Source organism: Delphinus delphis, chromosome 3 (assembly GCF_949987515.2).
Source record: "Delphinus delphis chromosome 3, mDelDel1.2, whole genome shotgun sequence".
Lineage (NCBI taxonomy): Eukaryota > Metazoa > Chordata > Mammalia > Artiodactyla > Delphinidae > Delphinus > Delphinus delphis.
The window spans coordinates 31,122,152-31,141,048 of NC_082685.1; positions in this window are offsets into that span (position 1 = coordinate 31,122,152).

An 18,897-nucleotide genomic window follows, 5' to 3' on the forward strand; every position below is an offset into this window, starting at 1 on the left:
TCCCCAGTTGCCAAGGCTGGTTCAGTGGGCTGTGTAGGCTTCCTGGTGGAGGGGACTAGTGCCTGTGTTCAGATGGATGAGGCTGGATCTTGTCTTTCTGGTGGGCAGGTCCACGTCTGGTGGTATGTTTTGGGGTGTCTGTGGCCTTATTATGATTTTAGGCAGCCTGTGTGCTAATGGGTGGAGTTGTGTTCCTGTCTTGCTAGTTGTCTGGCATAGGGTGTCCAGCACTGTAGCTTGCTGGTCGTTGAGTGGAGCTGGGTCTTGGCATTGAGATGGAGGTCTCTGGCAGATTTTCGCCATTTGATATTATGTGGAGCTGGGAGGTCTTTTGTGGACCAGTGTCCTGAACTTGCCTCTCCCACCTCAGAGGCACAGCCCTGATGCCAGGGTGGAGAACCAAGAGCCTGTCCTCCACAAGGCTCAGAATAAAAAGGAGAAAAAAAAAGAAAGAATATAAAATAAATTAAAGAAAAATAAAGTTATTAAAATAAAAAATAATTATTAAGAAAAAAAAATTTAAGTAATAAAAAAAAAAAAAAAACGGACAGACAGAACCCTAGGACAAATGGTAAAAGCAAAGCTATACAGACAAAATCACACACAGAAGCATACACATACACACTCACAAAAAGAGGAAAAGGGGAAAAAAAAAAAAAATATATATATATATATATAGTTGCCCCCAAAGTCCACCTCCTCAATTTGGGATGATTCGTTGTCTATTCAGGTATTCCACAGATGTTGGGTACATCAAGTTGATTGCAGAGATTTAATCTGCTGCTCCTGAGGCTGCTGGGAGAGATTTCCCTTTGTCTTCTTTGTTCACACAGCTCCCGGGGTTTCAGCTTTGGATTTGGACCCACCTCTGCATGTAGGTCACCTGAGGGCGTCTGTTCTTTCCTCAGACAGGACGGGGTTAGAGGAGCCGCTGCTTCGGGGCCTCTGGCTCACTGAGGCCGGGAGGAGGGAGGGGTACGGATGCGGGCGAGCCTGCGGCGGCAGAGGCCGGTGTGACGTTGCACCAGCCTGAGGCGCGCCGTGCGTTCTTCCGGGGAAGTTGTCCCTGGATCCCGGGACCCTGGCAGTGGCAGGCTGCACAGGCTCCCCGGAAGGGGGGTGTGGATAGTGACCTGTGCTCGCACACAAGCTTCTTGGTGGCGGCAGCAGCAGCCTCAGCGTCTCATGCCCGTCTCTGGGGTCCGCGCTGTTAGCCGCGGTTCGTGCCGGTCTCTGGAGCTCCTGTAAGTAGCGGTCTTAATCCCCTCTCCTCACACACCAGGAAACAAAGAGGCAAGAGAAAGTCTCTTGTCTCTTCGGCAGCTCCAGACTTTTTCCCAGACTCCCTCCCGGCTAGCCTTGGTGCACTAACCCCTTCAGGCTGTGTTCACGCCGCCAACCCTAGTCCTCGCCCTGGGATGTGACCTAAGCCCGAGCCTCAGCTCCCAGGCCCCGCCCGCCCCGGCGGGTGAGCAGACAAGTCTCTCGGGCTGGTGAGGGCCGGGTCGACACCAATCCTCTGTGCGGGAATCTCCCCGCTTTGCCCTCCGCACCCCTGTTACTGTGCTCTCCTCTGCGGCCCCAAAGCTCCCCACTCCGCCACCCGCAGTCTCCGCCCGCAAAGGGGCTTCCTAGCGTGTGGAAACCATCCCTCCTTCACAGCTCCCTCCCACTGGTGCAGGTCCCGTCCCTATTCTTTTGTCTCTGTTTATTCTTTTTTTCTTTTGCCCTACCCAGGTACGTGGGGAGTTTCTTGCCTTTTGGGAGGTCTGAGGTCTTCTGCCAGCATTCAGTAGGTGTTCTGTAGGAGTTGTTCCATGTAGATGTATTTCTGATGTATTTGTGGGGAGGAAAGTAATCTCCGCGTCTTACTCTTCCGCCATCTTGAAGCTCCTCCCACAACTTTCTTCTTACTGTTGAAACTGCAAGTGATTGTTTTCATTCTTTTTGCTTATCCTATTTTACTTTTCAAATTTATACATGTATTAATCATACAATAAATATTTAAAAAGATATTTAGCAATTTAGAACTCTGAGAATGTGATTAATGCAGTGTTACCCGGGCAGGTCTTCACGACCTTCACGAAGAATCTATCAGATTTAGCCAAATGGAGAAGGTGGAGAAAAGCAGCTAGAGAGAGGAGAAAACCTTTCTGGCAAACCCAGAGGCAAGAAAAAACATAGCATATTCCCAGGACAAACACAGTCCAATTTTCCACACCAGATACAGGACAGTATATAAAAGAGAATGGGCCATATAGGGAGAGGTGTCTTCAGGATGAGTATATTCAGCCTTCCCCACACCATCCCAAAGAAGAAGTCTGGATATATGTGAAGCTACGCAAAAACTAAAATTGAATTCATTTCAAAATAGCATGTCAGTCATTTCAGTCAAGGTCCACTGTTTACACTCTGCCCTTCATTTAATTCTTACATGGCACAAAAGTCCTAATAATTTAGATTGAAGCCAAGTCACATAAGGGCTTTGAAGACATTCAGACTTGACAATAAAATTCTGCCTCTTGCAAAACTGGCCTAACAGTAGGAACTTCCTAGGATTGGGATGAGAAATACATAGATTACTGTATGACAAAGACTTAGCACAATGCCAGGTACATGAAAAAACATTCTGTAACTGTAGCCATTAACACTTGTACTCATCTATCTGTAGATAGCACAAGTGGATAGTCACAGACAGAAGTGCTTGGTGGAGTGTTGAAAGCCATCCTGTAGGAGAATATTTTCTCCATCACATCCATATAGTCTACATACAGTCTACAATTTCTACTATTAGTCATCTTATTGGCATAAGAGGCAAAAGTTCCTGCTTAGATGCAATAGGATTATTTAAGGAAATAGAAGACAGGAAAGAAACAAAATATTTACCAACAAACTGATATTTCCCCAGGCACTTTACACACTTTTCTTTATTTAGGCCTCACAAAAAACCTGTTTTTATGGTTTCTGTTTTTAATCTCATTTCAAAGTTAAGGAAACAGAAGCTACAAAAGAGTAACAATTTACTAATGATTATTTAGATAGAACATGGAAAAAATGGAATTCTAAACATGTGACTCTGAAATTCATGGTCTTTCCATGAGAATTCATGCTTTATTAGAAAGAAGTAAGACACATGGTATAGTAGCAAGGGCCCAAGAAACATGAGTTCTGAGCTTACTAACCACCTCTTTACCTTTGCCAGATCATTTAATTTTCTGTACGTAGGTGTATAGAATGTTCAAAAAAGGGATTCAGTTCTGTGAGTGTTTCAGAACCCTTTCTCTTCTAAAATCTATCAATTCTAATTATTTAAAGCCTTTGATGATGGACACTTTTTAATAAGAACTAAGGCTTACACAGGCCTTACCTATGTCAGGAGCTGTTCTAAGTACTTTACAAATATTAACTCATTGAATTAACTGAACTCATTGAACAATACTTACGATGCAGTTATTATTATTAAATATTAAATGCTATTATCAACATTATACATATGAGGAAATTGAGGAACACAGATGTTAAGTAACATGTCCAAGGCCACATAAACAGCAAAACAGGGCCCTTAACCGAAGAACTCTGGATCTGTTTTGTGGTTTTAATGGCTCTTCAACCATCAGACCTTTGAATCAGGTTCTTCTGAGGAAAACAAAAAAAGTACATTTTGATTCAGAATGGTAAAGATCTGGTGCTTGAAAGTGAGCTAACTTGTGTAGCCAGAAAAGAATTATGAAGCTACTGATAAGTAGAAAAGGTAAAGGGGAAAGGAAAAGAGCTGAAATGCAAGCAGTTGCTGTGGGTTTCCAAATTCACACAGACAGTTACAGTTTAATTATGTAGTTTAAGCTAGGCTGGAATCCAGTGTGCATCTTCAGGTCACAGATTTTTCATGGGAAACTATCCTTCCAGTTCTCAAGGGTAATGGTTTTCAAAGTGTGGCCCTGAATGGGCAGCATCAGCATTGCCTAGACACTTATAAATGTGATCCTGACCTGGTGAATCAGACACTCTGGGGAGTCCAGTCCAGCATATGTGTGTTAGTAAGCCCTCCAGCAGAGTCTAATGTTTGCTCATACTTGAGAACTCTTGCTTTAACACATGCGATTTGGACCACCTAATCTGGATCTGACTTTTGAAACAGACTTTTTTAATCAGAAGTGGTCAATCCTAACATCACATTGCCTACTCCTGAGAAAAGTCGTTCATTTACCCATGTGGAGCCCATGAAACACAATTTCGAGAATCTTATTGGAAATTTTGAGGGGACAACATGTAAGATTGGAACTGCTTGCCACTAGCATAGGAGAGCCTACCTGAGAATGGAGTCAACACAGAGAAATGCAAAGGAGACCAAGATGGGTGGAGCTATGCCATCTTCTACCAGTATCTCTCTGCATCTGAGTTCTCTGCAACACAAATGATACATGGTTTCATGTTTATTTATTCATGTTGTTTCCTCTGCTTGCAATGCTCTTCCCACTTCTTTACTGTCCTCAGGCAGAATGAACCACTTCCTGTTCTCATTCATGCACCAATCTTTTCTTACGCTGACCTAGCCTTGATTACCCTCTATTACTGTTCTTTGTGTATCTCCTCTCCCTTCTCAAAAGGGGATCTCCCTGAAGGTAGGCTGCTTCTTTTTATATTTGTACCCCTAGCACTCAGCATTATAATAGATGTTTAAAATGTTTGCTGAATAAATAACTTTCCTACATTCCTCATGGGATTATTGCAATGATCAAATGAGAATAAGACTTAGAATAGGCTTAGTAAGATATAAAGCTCTATACAAACATGAGTCATATTTATAATTATTAGTCGTTTATCTTGTGGGCTCATCTTTACCACAAACGTGTCATCACATGGGATGACTGGGAAATAAGACTGATAAACCCTGTAAATCTGTGATAAATTGATTATAAAAATGGCTGTAACTCTTGGCTGCTCCATACATGAAATTAGCACATAAATACATAGAAAAATGACCACTGTGATAGGACTATAAAAGAGAAATCAAGGTTCCCTGAGCATGTATTAATTAGAGATTTGACTTTGAGTGATTAAGTGAAAGAGTAGCATAAAGCAGCAATTGAAATGAGACTCGGGCGAAGGGAAGAGCATGTATAAAGGCCCTGTGGCAGTAAGGCATTTGGCGTGAGGGGGCATGGAGAAGTAGAAAAAGACTATACCAGACACTAGGCTATGTTAGGGAATTTGTTTTTTTTTTTTTTTTTTTTTTTCACCAAGAGTAATGAGAAATCATGGAAAGGTGTTAAGTAGAGGAATGACATGATCAGATTGGTATTTTAAAATACTACCCTGGATCTTGTGCCTTTAACGTGGTTATCTCAGACCCCCACATGATATATGTTATTGTTTTTACTACTTCTGAATTATAAGGTTAAAAACACAATTGTTTTTAAGCTTTTAAAAACTATAATTATTTTATATTTTCTAACTTTCACTTGAACTATGAAATTTGTTAAATACTAACCCCCTTTTCATCTGGGAGAGAGTCTAATCACCTATGCACTGTGAAAAGTAAAGTTTGAATTCAACAGATTCCAGTAACCCTCATTTAAGGACATGCCTCATTCAAAATTAAACTGCACTCAGACAAAAATTAATACACATGTATCTGATTCTTACACACATTATTAGAACATATTTACTAATTTCAAATGTTTATATTTAAAACATATTCTGGACTGCTTAAGCAAATTGGCACACAAAATTATTTTTTAAAGTTATAAACGACAAATTTAACACGTAAAACACTGCAGAAGGATTTGTTCTTATTCAATACTGAAATTAGAAATGATAAAACATGGGCACTTCCAGCCACTACTCTTACTTGACGTCGAATTAAGGCAATATCACAGTAAATAGAAATATAGAAATCCCTAAGGAAATTCAGATTGGAAACAGAATGCTATAGTACAATCAATAACATGTATTGACTCTATGAGCCCTTAGTTTAGTCTAGATAAGAAAGTTTGTTACATTAATTTTCTCCAGATTCTGCATATTGTATTAACTTTACATTCTTTTAAAAACTGGTTTTGTTTAATTTCGATGTTCTACCAATATTGCTTGCAGCTGTTTGACACTGCCCCACCTAAATCACAGATTTGACACTCCCACATCATCTTGGTGTTTCTTCACTGCTACTTCAGGAACACATGATTGCTATTGTCAGCTACAATTACCACCCACTGCAGAGGTTTGCTGAAACTGAGCAGCTAGAGAAGGTATATATGTTTTAGCAGCTTTGAGACAGAGCAAACTATACATGTAATTCACCATATGATGTTTACTTTGTATTCCAGTATAACAGAGGACAGAAAAGGCAAAGGATAGAGACAACCCTGTAATAAGGAGATAGCTTCGCAGACATAAACTCATCTTTGGCACCTTATGTCAGCTATGGCCCCTGTTCCCACTTTGGCCGGCATGTTCTAAGTGAGGAGTTCCCAGACGCAGTACTGTTGCCAGTTCTTTGTTGTGCATGGCTGTCCTGCGCATTGTAGGATATTAGCAGCATCTGTGGTCTCTATCCATTACACCCTCCCTCCAAGGTTGTCAAGCAATATGGTCTCCAGATCGCCAAATGTCCTCTGGGAAGCAAAATAGCTCCTGATTGAGAACCACTGTTCTGGGTCATACACGTTTAGAGCTATGATACCTTGCTTGCTTCTTTCTTCCTGAAATTGATATCTCCTGGAAATTATCAAGTTGTGCTATTGTTCATTAGCAAATAGGCTCCCAAGGAACTCTGATCTACCCACCCTGATACCCTCCTGACCCTTACTCTGCCCTACCCACAAATTGGCTTATTTAATAAGAATTCTAGTAACAACAGACTTAAGGAAATGAATAATAGCTACTATTATAAAATATTTATAATGTGCCAGGCCTTGTTTCTAAGCAAATTATATATTATTATCTTAAGTTATAGCTTAAGTTATCTTAAGTTATAGCTGAGTGAACTGGCATTTAGAAAGGTTAAGCAATGCTCTTAGGAAAAAATCCAAAATTCTGACATTCTTTTCAAGGCCCTTTAGGATTTGGCCATAATTGCCCCTTCCGGCCCACCCACCCACTATGTAGAGCAACCAGGCTTTACCTCAATTTCTCAAGCAAAGAGGTCAGTCTGTAGGAATCCACAGATGCTGTCCCTACTCTGGCAAATTTGCTTCTCTGATTTCCCCCCTCCCAAATGGCCTGTTCATTCTTTGGCTTCAACCTGGACATCTTCTCTTAGACATGTTTCATCCAACCCCATATGATTAGGTCTTCCTTTTGGAGGTTCACTGTACTTGCTATTTAACCGTCCTTGTCTGTTTCTTACACTTGTCTGCGATGTCTCTTAAGTAATGCACTTTGCTTAGTCCACTGCTATTTCCCCAGTGTCTAGAACAGTGCTGGGCTCACAGTAACCACTGTGTAAATGTTACTGACTGACAGAATGAATGATTATCCCCCAAAGCATTAAGCTCAGAAGTTGTAGAACAGGGATTTTAACTCAGGTCTTCTGAAGCCACTTTGCAAATTCTTGGGCTTATTAGAGCACACCCATCGGAAAAGTTTTTCTATCTTGCTGGCTTCATTTTAGCCCTTCCTAACTACCAACCATGACCTTGTATAAAGCAAACCTGAGATATGTAGGTATCATGTGATCTGATCTCAGAAATAGTAATGACTCAGACTATTATTTGTCATTCTATAGAACACACACCTAAAAAGAGGAAGTGGACTATTCAATTAAAAAATATCAAAATTGGATGACTTTAATAAAAATCACAACCAACAATAAGCCATTAGAAAAAAAAAACATGTACTAGATATTATCAATTCACATGATAATGAGTTTAATACTGTGGTGGAGTTTCAAATGCCAAGTATCACCCTCTGTGACTGTTAACAAGTGGAGTTCCATCATGTGTGAAAATTTCATGATGACACAGTCTGTGCTTCCCAATATATTTCAATAGATAGCAAGTGGTTATGGTTAAGACTTTTCTAGCCAGTCTTCAGATTTCATTAAACTTCACTATGATTGGATGACCTCCTCAAATCCAATAACAGGCAGTGGCACAATTCACTGCAAATGAACGAATGGATATGTTAACAATATCTAAAGTACCTTGTAAAATATGTTTAATTATGCATAGGTTAACAGCTGTTTGTTTAGTGCACTGTATATAGGATGAGATACTCAAGTCAGAAGGAATATATAACCTATTAGAAAAGGATATTAAAGACAGCTACTGTGTAAACATCCACTTTGGAGCTGGATGCCAAATGTGAACACTCCAAATACGTGAGTAACTGCATTTTCTTATCTTTCCTACTGTTTGTGGCTTTGTAATTAGTCCACTGGGCAATGACAATATTGCAAAGAGGCTATTAGTCTAAATTCATGATTTAATTCTACATTGAAAAAAAAAGAACCTCTTAGCTGGTAGCTAAAGCTTAAATTCTGAACCCAACTTAAAAACAAATGAAGAAATAAATTTAAAATAAAATGAAACAAAGATAAACTCACCCCCATGTCCATGAACAACAACAAAATCTCCGGAAGGCCAGTTCCCTTAATGCTTCACCTTGGGGAATCTAAAGTAGTAAATAATATGGTGGCTATGAAAGTAACTATAATTCTTTCACACCAGCAGCAATGACTTGAATCTCTATAATTGGATTATATATTATCCTATATAAAGCTTTTTGGACTGTTCTCTCAAATTACTCATATTGCCTGCCACTGCTTGGATCTCCTTTGGAAGCAAAGTTGGTATATCATTTTTTTTTTTTCTGCTTAAGCATATATTTATATGCATAATAAATGATAAAAATTCCTAGATGAAAAATATTTTAAAAATTAATTTCCCTTAGCCCACTCTCTTCTGCCTATGGATAGAAGGGAAATTTCCACATCTTCTGTCAGCTTATCTTTTGATTTTTTTTCACTTCTTTCTCAGTCCAACAGGAAATTGACTAGATATAAAAAATAAATGTGTTGAAATGTTTGCAAGGAGAACCTGGTGGCTTATAGAAGATTATTAAATGATGACTGGGAAAAGGGAAATCAGAAAGAGATCTTAATTGTATCAAAGACTTCCTATGTGGCAATAACAGTGGTATTCTTTTTAAAAAATGGTATATCATGTAATCATTACTAAAGCTCCATAAAATAGGAATTATTGTTATCTTAATTTTATTTTCCTGGAAATTCAGTGTCATGTAACATATCCATGAATATCAGCTAGATATGGGAGAAATTAAAACTTAAATTCATATCTATTTTATTTTAAAGTCTGCCCTTTTGTGTATTTTAGATCATATAACATTTATTAAATATTAGATGCTATGTTAAATTTTCATAGCCCTGCACAGCTCACAGTTTAAAGGAGGATAAAAATTAATAGGCACATAACTGCAATAGACAAAAATAGGAAGGGTACACAGTAATACAGATGTACTAAGGGAAATGTCTTATTTTACCCTAATGTTCAATATGTTACCCTAAAATAGAATTTATTACTACTTTTTTTAATATAAATTTAGTTATTTTATTTATTTATTTTTGGCTGTGTTGAGTTTTTGTTGCTGCATGCAGGCTTCCTCTAGTTGTGGCGAGCAGGGTCTACTCTTCGTTGCGGTGTGTGGGCTTCTCATTGCTGTGGCTTCTCTTGATGCAGAGCACAGGCTCTAGGCACGCAGGCTTCAGTAGTTTTGGTATGCGGGCTCAGTAGTTGTGGCTCACGGGCTCTAGAGCGCAGGCTCAGTAGTTGTGGTGCATGGGCTTAGTTGCTCCACGGCATGTGGGATCTTCCCAGACCAGGGCTCAAACCCGTGTCCTCTGCATTGGCAGGCAGATTCTTAGCCACTGCACCACCAGGGAAGCCCAATTACTATTTTCAAATACAGAGAAATAATAAAAAATTTAAATGGCCCATGATGGCATCACTCAGATATTGCTGACATTACAAATGATCAGAATTATCAAGAGGTATGGAATATAATGTGAAAAGCCCAATATTCTCATCCCCAAACACTTTTAATAAAGCTATTTTGCAGAGAGCTTCCTCTATGTGTGCACACATACACACACTTGTGCGTGGCCTGATGGAGCACTTTACAGACATTTCTGCATCTTACATTTTTTAAAATAATATACTTTGTGGCAATTTCTATGCTAACGGATTAAGGGCTATGACATTTCTTTTAATGTAGAGTAATCTTCTATTGTACAGAGAGGTACCAGAACTGATCTAATTAATCTCTGCTGATGAACATTTAAGTCATTTCCAGGATGTGCTATTAAAAATCCTGCATTAAGCATCCTGTGCATATGTTTAAATATGAACTTTTTAATGTACATTGATGAATTCCTAACATTAAAATTACTAGATCAAATATTAACTTATAAATGACAAATTTTATGTGTTGTTAAGTATAATCTCTACTCTCAAAGTAAATAAGGAAATAATGGTGACAAGTAGGACTAATTTTTCTTTTTCCCCAAAGTCAGCTTAGACATCAATCCAGATTTCTTACACTCCCTGATTAATGATCAAGGCAGTCCAGTGCCAATATATAGAAAAAGAATTAAAAAAATTATATTTTGAGTTATTTAAAACAATTTTCAAAAAAGGAATGCAGATATGTGTGTTCTGTGGTTTGTTTTGGTTTCCCTTTAAATTGAGTTACAAAATACAAGCCCCAAAGAACCACCTAGTTTCCTTAATAGCTCTTGGTTGAGAAAGGTTTTACATGGTCATATTTCTCATCTTACTTTTCAAAGTAAAAAATGATTCATCAGTCTCTACCGTTTCTCTTGAATCATGCGTTACTTTCTGGTTAAACAACAATTTTCAAAAAAGCAAACAATACAAAATGATAGCTAACAGTAATTGAATATTTACTAGATGCCAGGCACTGTTATAACTAACTGGATGTATTAATTCACTTAAACCTCACAGAAACGCCATGGAGAAATTTCACGAGTTGGAATTTGAATTCATGATGAACCTGGGTAGCATCTCTTCAGAATTTATGTTCTAAACCACTACACTATAATTTTCTTAAGGGTAAAATGTGTTCATAACATGGAACGATGCTAAAAAAGAAGTTTATAATATTAAGATTCTCTATCTTGGCAAAATGAGAAGTGATGCAAATGCAAATTCTACTGCAATCTAAACCCTTTTTCTGATGACAGCTTCTAACATTGACTTATCAAAGGATAATGTAGACTGAAAGAATAACTAATTCTCAATTTACCCAACAGATCCTCTCTCTCTCAAGCTTTCCTTTCTTTTTAGATTAATCTACTTATTTAGATGGACTTGCTTATCTCCAGGAAGCTAAACTAATAGATTTTTTTTTCAACTCAAACAGAAACAAAAGATGGGTGTTAATTCATCTGAAGTTTACTGGAGAAAAAAAAAAAAAAAAATCCATCTTTTTTTTGTTGAGATTCACAGAAAATGCCAAACATCTGAAGACTATATTTTTTCCTTTTTCTTACTCCCTCTCTCTCTCTTTTTTTTTTTTTTTTTTTACAGTTTGTGCTATGTATTTTTATTTCATGGCTTGAAGTAGTCCTGGCATAAGGTCAGAGTATTACAACTACACAAATAAATGGTATTTCTTGCAGTAACTTACTCTGTTGAATTACTGGATTGAGCAATAGCTGCTGGGGTTTGGAAGACCGCATACCAGGCAGTAAGTTGTCTAGACTGACGTTTACACTGGGGTCAGACCAAGTAAAGGGCGCAGGTTTTGCTGACTGACTTCTGGACCATATTTGTATTCTGATTATAGAAAAGATTAGGTGAAGACTATAAATCTTAATCATTAAAATAATACATTGGTTATTCATCTTATTTGTTTAGTAATCCTCAGAGAATAAGTCAGCATATTATTAACATGTAGCATCTCATAATAGCTTTAGAATCTATTTATGTTTAGTGCTAGCTTAGCTGGTTCCAGACAGTAACAATGAGTTCAAAGAGTGAGGTAGATCTCCACTTAGATAACAAGTTTTTCATACCTCTGACACAAAAGACAAACAAATACCCTGTCCTACCTAATTCTCAAGGGCTACCAGACACAAAACGGATTAAATGCTTACTGCAGAAAACATCTTTGGGGGAAATGTGTTATCACAGATTTTAAGCATGGTGGGTTAATAATACTGTTTTCAACTATGTATGATTAATAATAATAATGATTATAACAATATCTAATTTTATTGGGCATTCACTATGTGCCAGGCTTTGTGTTAAATCCTTTACAGACATTATTTCATTGATTCTTCAAGGTAACACTCTGAGTTAGGTACATTTATCATGTCTATTTTACAGAGAGGGAAACTGAGGCAAAGTGATAGTAAATTGCTTTTCCAAATTGATACAGCTAGTGGTAAAGCCAGGATTAAAACCTGCACAGTATTTAATAGATCTTAACTGTTGGAAAGACTAAAGTATGTAAAATGAGAAAGAGAGGTGCAATTGCCATTAAGTGTATATACTCTTCCTGGCAAACATGCACAAGAGCATATCCAGGTACTTATGTCCTTTATATTTATCTAGTTTGAAAATTTTAAATTCCAAGTAATACTAGGCTAAAATGGAACTTGGAAAAATACAGATAACTTCAAAAATAATCTGTACTTTCCCTCTAACTTCATCCTTCTGTCTTAGGAATTTTGTATTTTGATACATCTTTTCTTGCTTGCATACTTAATACCTCCTGCTAAGTTAGATCTTTATCACTGATTATTTTTTAATCGAGGTGAAATTAACATAATATAAAATTAACCATTTTGTGAACAATTCAGTAGCATTTAGTACATTCACAATATTGTATAATCACAAACTCTGTCTAGTTCCAAAACATTTTCATAACTCCAATAGGAAACCTTGTACCCAGTAATCTGTTGTTCCTCATTCCCCCTTCCCACAGTTCCTGGCAACCACAAATATTCATTCCGTATCTATGCAATACCTATTCTGAATACTTCATATAGAAAGAATGATACATATTGCAGTGTTTTACATTGGGCTTCTTTTACTTAACATAATGTCTTCGTGGTTCATTCATGTTGTAGCATGTATCAGCACTTCATTTGTTTTAATGGCTGAAAAATAGCCCATCATATCTATATATCACCATTTGTTTATCCATTCATGTGTTGATGAACATTTGGGCTGTTTCCATCTTTTAACTGTTAAGAATAGTGCTGTTATGGACATGCAAGTACATAAATTGTTTCAGTATCAGTTTTCAGTTCTTTTGGATGTATACTTAGGAATGGAGTTGCTGGGATTTTGTGTGCGTGTGTGTGTAATTGCTGGGATTGTGTTTGTGTGTGTGTGTTTCTTTACACAGTCAAGTCATTCACATTTTAAAAGTATCTTAACTCAACCAGTCAAGCACTTCTAGCTACAACTCAGTCTATTTCCTCCCCTCTATCTACCAACTTCTAGGGAGAGTTGTTTATATTTCTGCCTTCGTTTATTCACTCTTTTCCTCAACTCATTCCATTTTGGTCTCTGCCTTTATTTAGTACCAACTTAAATCTTACTAGAGACACTGACAATTTCCAGTTTTCTATCATTAAAGTCTCTTGTTGCCTCAACAGCATTCAGCACTGTTGATCAATTCCTCCTTCTGGAAACACTCTACTCCCTTGAATTATATATTCCCTTGGACATTATGTTTCCTGATTATCTGTCTGGTTGTCCCTCTTACCACTTGCAGGATTAACCCCCTCTACCTAGACTTTAGGTGTTGGCGTGTCTTAAGGCAGTTCTGAGTACATATTTCTTTTCTCTCTGAGCAGTTTCCCTAAGTGATCATAACATGTCCTATAGCTTTATACGTACTCTGAGGAACACATTTGTTGATTTCTGAATATACTTCCTTTGATAGGGATTCCATGATAGGGAATAATTGAATCTGAAGATTGCTTTGAGTAGTATAGTCATTTTCACAACATTGATTCTTCCAATCCAAAAACATGGTATATCTCTCCATCTGTTTGTGTCATCTTTGATTTCTTTCATCAGTGTCTTATACTTTTCTGAGTACAGGTCTTTTACCTCCTTAAGTAAGTTTATTCCTAGGTATTTTATTGTTTTTGTTGCAATGGTGAATGGAACTGTTTCCTTAATTTCTCTTGCTGATTTTCGTTGTTAGTGTATAGGAATGCAAGAGATTTCTGTGCATTAATTTTGTATCCTGCTACTTTACCAAATTCATTAATTAGCTCTAGTAGTTTTCTGGTGGCATCTTTAGGATTCTCTATGTATAGTAACATGTCATCTGCAAACAGTGACAGTTTTACTTCTTCTTTTCCAATTTGTATTTCTTTTATTTCTCTTTCTTCTCTAATTGCTGTGGCTAAAACTTCCAAAACTATGTTGAATAATAGTGGCAACAGCGGACTATCGTTGTCTTGTTCCTGATCTTAGAGGAAATGCTTTCAGTTTTTCACTATTGACAATGAAGTTTGTTGTGGGTTTGTCGTATATGGCCTTTATTGTGTTGAGGTAGGTTCCCTCTATGCTCATTTTCTGGAGAGTTTTTTATTACAAATCAGTGTTGAGTTTGTCAAAAGCTTTTTCTGCATCTATTGAGATGATCATATGGTTTTTCTCCTTCAATTTCTTAATATGGTGTATCACACTGATTGATTTGTGTATATTGAAGAATTCTTGCATCCCTCGGATAATTCCCACTTGACATTGGTGTATGATCCTTTTAATGTGTTGTTGGATTCTGTTTGCTAGTATTTTGTTGAGGATTTTTACACCTATATTCATCAGTGGTATTGGTCTGTAATTTTCCCTTTTTTTGTAATACCTCTGTCTGGTTTTGGTATCAGGGTGATGGTGGCCTCATAGAATGAGTTTGGGAGTGTTCCATCCTCTGCAATTTTTTGGAAGAGTTTGAGAAGGATAGGGCTTAGCTCTTCTCTAAATGTTTGATAGAATTCACCTGTGAAGCCATCTGGTCCTGGACTTTTGTTTGTTGGAAGATTTTTAATCACAGTTTCAATTTCATTACTTGTGATTGGTCTGTTCATATTTTCTATTTCTTCCTGGTTCATTCTTGGAAGGTTATACCTTTCTAAGAATTTGTACATTTCTTCTAGGTTATCCATTTTATTGGCATAGAGTTACTTGTAGTAGTCTCTTAGGGTGGTTTGTATTTCTGTGATGTCCATTGTAAATTCTCCTTATCATTTCTAATTTTATTGATTTGAGTCCTCTCCCTCTTTTTCTTGATGAGTCTGGCTAAAGGTTTATCAGTTTTGTTTATCTTATCCAAGAACCAGCTTTTAGTTTTATTGATCTTTGCTACTGTTTTATTTGTTTTTATTTCATTTATTTCTGCTCTGATCTTTATGATTTATTTCCTTCTACTAACTTTGGGTTTTCTTTGTTCTTCTTTCTCTAGTTTCTTTAGGTGTAAGGTTAGATTGTTTATTTGAAATTTTTCTATTTCTTGAGGTAGGAATGTATTGCTATAAACTTCCCTCTTAGAACTGCTTTTGCTGCATCCCATAGGTTTTGGATTGCCGTGTTTTCATTATAATTTGTCTCTAGGTATTTTTTGATTTCCTCTTTGATCTCTTTAGTGATCTTTTGGTTATTTAGTAGCGTATTGTTTAGCCTCCATGTGTTAGTGTTTTTTACATTTTTTTCACTGTAGTTGATTTCTAATCTCATAGCATTGTGGTCGGAAAAGATGCTTGTTATGATTTCAATTTTCTTAAATTTACCGAGGATTTATTTGTGACCCATGATGTGATCTATCCTGGAGAATGTTCCATGTGCACTTTAGAAGAAAGTGTAATCTCCTGTTTTTGGATGGAATGTCCTGTAAATATCAATTAAATCTATCTGGTGTATTGTGTCATTTAAAGCTTGTGTTTCCTCATTTTCTGTCTGGATGATCTGCCTATTGGTGAAAGTGAGGTGTTAAAGTCCTGCACTATTATTGTGTTACTGTCAATTTCCTCTTTTATAGCTGTTAGCAATTGCCTTATGTATTGAGGTGCTCCTATGTTGGGTGCATATATAGATCTTCTTCTTGGATTGATCCCTTGATCATTATTTAGTGTCTTTCCTTGTCTCTTGTAAAATTCTTTATTTTAAAGGCTATTTTATCTGATTTGAGTATTGCTACTCCAGCTTTCTTTTGATTTCCATTTGCATGGAATATCTTTTTCCATCCCCTCACTTACAGTCTGTATGTGTTCCTAGGTCTGAAGTGGGTCTATGAGTCTTGTTTTTGTATCCATTAAGCAATTCTGTGTCTTCTGGTTGGAGCATTTAATCCATTGACATTTAAGGTAATTATTGATATGTATGTCCCTATGACCATTTTCTTAATTGTTTTGGGTTTGTTTTTGTAGGTCCTTTTCTTCTCTTGTGTTTCCCACTTAGAGAAGTTCCTTTAGCATTTGTTGTAGAACTGGTTTGGTGGTGCTGAATTCTCTTAGCTTTTGCTTGTCTGTAAAGCTTTTGATTTCTCCGTCAAATCTGAAGAAGATCCTTGCCAGGTAGAGAAATCTTGGTTGTAGGTTCTTCCCTTTCATCACTTTAAATATATCGCCACTCCCTTCTGGCTTGTAGAGTTTCTGCTGAGAAATCAGCTGTTAACCTTATAGGACTTCCCTTGTATGATATTTGTTGTTTTCCCTTGTTGCTTTCAGTAATTTTTCTTTATTTTTAATTTTTGTCAGTTGGATTACTATGTATCTCGTCATGTTCCTCCTTGGGTTTATCCTGTATGGGACTCTCTGTGCTTCCTGGACTTGGGTGGCTATTTCCTTTCCCATGTTAGGGAATTTTTCAACTGTAATCTCTTCAAATATTTTCTCGGTCTTTCCTCTCTCTCTTCTCCTTTTGGGTCCTCTATAATGCGAATGTTGTTGTGTTTAATGTTGTCCCAGAGGTCTCTTAGGCTGTCTCCATTTCTTTTCATGCTTTTTTTCTTTATTTTGTTCCATGGCAGTGAATTCCACCATTTTGTCTTCCAGGTCACTTATCCGTTCTTCTGCCTCAGTTATTCTGCTACTGATTCCTTCTAGTGTGTTTTTCATGTCAGTTATTGTATTGTTCATCTCTGTTTGTTTGTTCTTTAATTCTTCTAGGTGTTTGTTCTTTAATTCTTCTAGGTCTGTTAAACATTTCTTGCATCTTCTCGATCTTTGCCTCCATTCTTTTTCCAAGGTCCTGGATCATCTTCACTGTTATTATTCTGAATTCGTTTTTTGGAAGGTTGCCTAGCTCCACTTCGTTTAGCTGTTTTTCTGGGGTTTTATATTGTCCCTTCATCTGGTACATAGTCCTCTGTTTTTTATTTTGTCTATCTTCCTGTGAATGTGATTTTCATTCCACAGGCTGAAGAACTGTAGTTCTTTTTGCTTCTGCTGTCTGCCTTCTGGATGATGAGGCTATCTAAGAGGCTGTGCAAGCTTCCTGATGGGAGGGACTGGTGGCGGGTAGAGCTGGGTGTTGCTTTGGTGGGCAGAGCTCAGTAAAACTTTAATCCGCTTGCCTGCTGATGGGTGGGGTAGGTTCCCTCCCTGTTGGTTGTTTGGCCTGAGGCAGCCCAGCACTGGAGCCTACCTGTCTCTTTGGTGGGGCTAATGGCAGACTCTGGGAGGGCTCACACCAAGGAGTACTTCCCAGAACTTCTGCTGCCAGTGCCCTTGTCCCTGCAGTGAGCCACAGCCACCACCCCGCCTCTGCTGGAGACCCTCCAACACTAGCAGGTACATCTGGTTCAGTCTCCTATGGGGTCACTGCTCCTTACCCTGGGTCCTCATGTGCACACTACTTTGTGTGTGCCCTCCAAGAGTGGAGTCGCTGTTCCCCCAGTCCTGTTGAAGTCCTGCAATCAAATCCTCTAGGCTTCAAAGTCTGATTCTCTCGGAATTCTTCCTCCCATTGCCGGACCCCCAGGTTGGGAAGCCTGACGTGGGGCTCAGAACCTTCCCTCCAGTGGGTGGACTTCTGTGGTTAAGTGTTCTCCAGTTTGTGAGTCACCCACCCAGTGGTTATGGGATTTGATTTTATTGTGATTGCTCCCCTCCTACTGTCTCATTGTGGTTTCCCCTTTGTCTTTGGATGTAGGGTATCTTTCTTGGTGAGTTCCAGTGTCTTCCTGTCGATGATTGTTCAGCAGTTAGTTGTGATTCTGGTGGTCTTGCAAGAGGGAGTGAGTGCACATCCTTCTACTCTGCCATCTTCTTTTTTTTTTTTTTTTTTTTTTAATTGAAGTATAGTTTATTTACAATGTTGTGTCAGTTTCTGGTGTACAGCAATGTGGTTCAGATACACACACATATATGCATGTATATATATATATATATAATCTATTCTTTTCCATTTTAGGTTATTAAAAGACACTGAATACAGTTCCTTGTGTTTTTCACCTATAATCATATATTCCTGTTTAAAACATTTTCTCCATTATTAATGTGAATATTTGTTTGATAGCTCTCTCCTTCATTAGACTGTACATTTTATTATGGTTCATATCTATTTCATTTACAATGTCCAGATCTAATTTTGTTCAAAAGGACCTAGCATCATGTTTGAATATAGTAGACACTCAATAAATCATTACTGAACATGAGATAAAGAAGGTGATTAATAAAATCAGATTTCTCAGCACTAGAGATGGGTAGTTTTCTTAAAATCATTTACATTTTCTTTTACATATTAAAGAGCACCTCTAAGGCAAATCTTGACTTATTTTCAAACAATTACTCTTAAACAATTCCCTAAATGTGTTTCACATACTCTATATGAAACAACCATTCTAAGGATGAAGTCAGTGATGGAAGAAAGAGAGGAAGATCTGGCAAAAAGT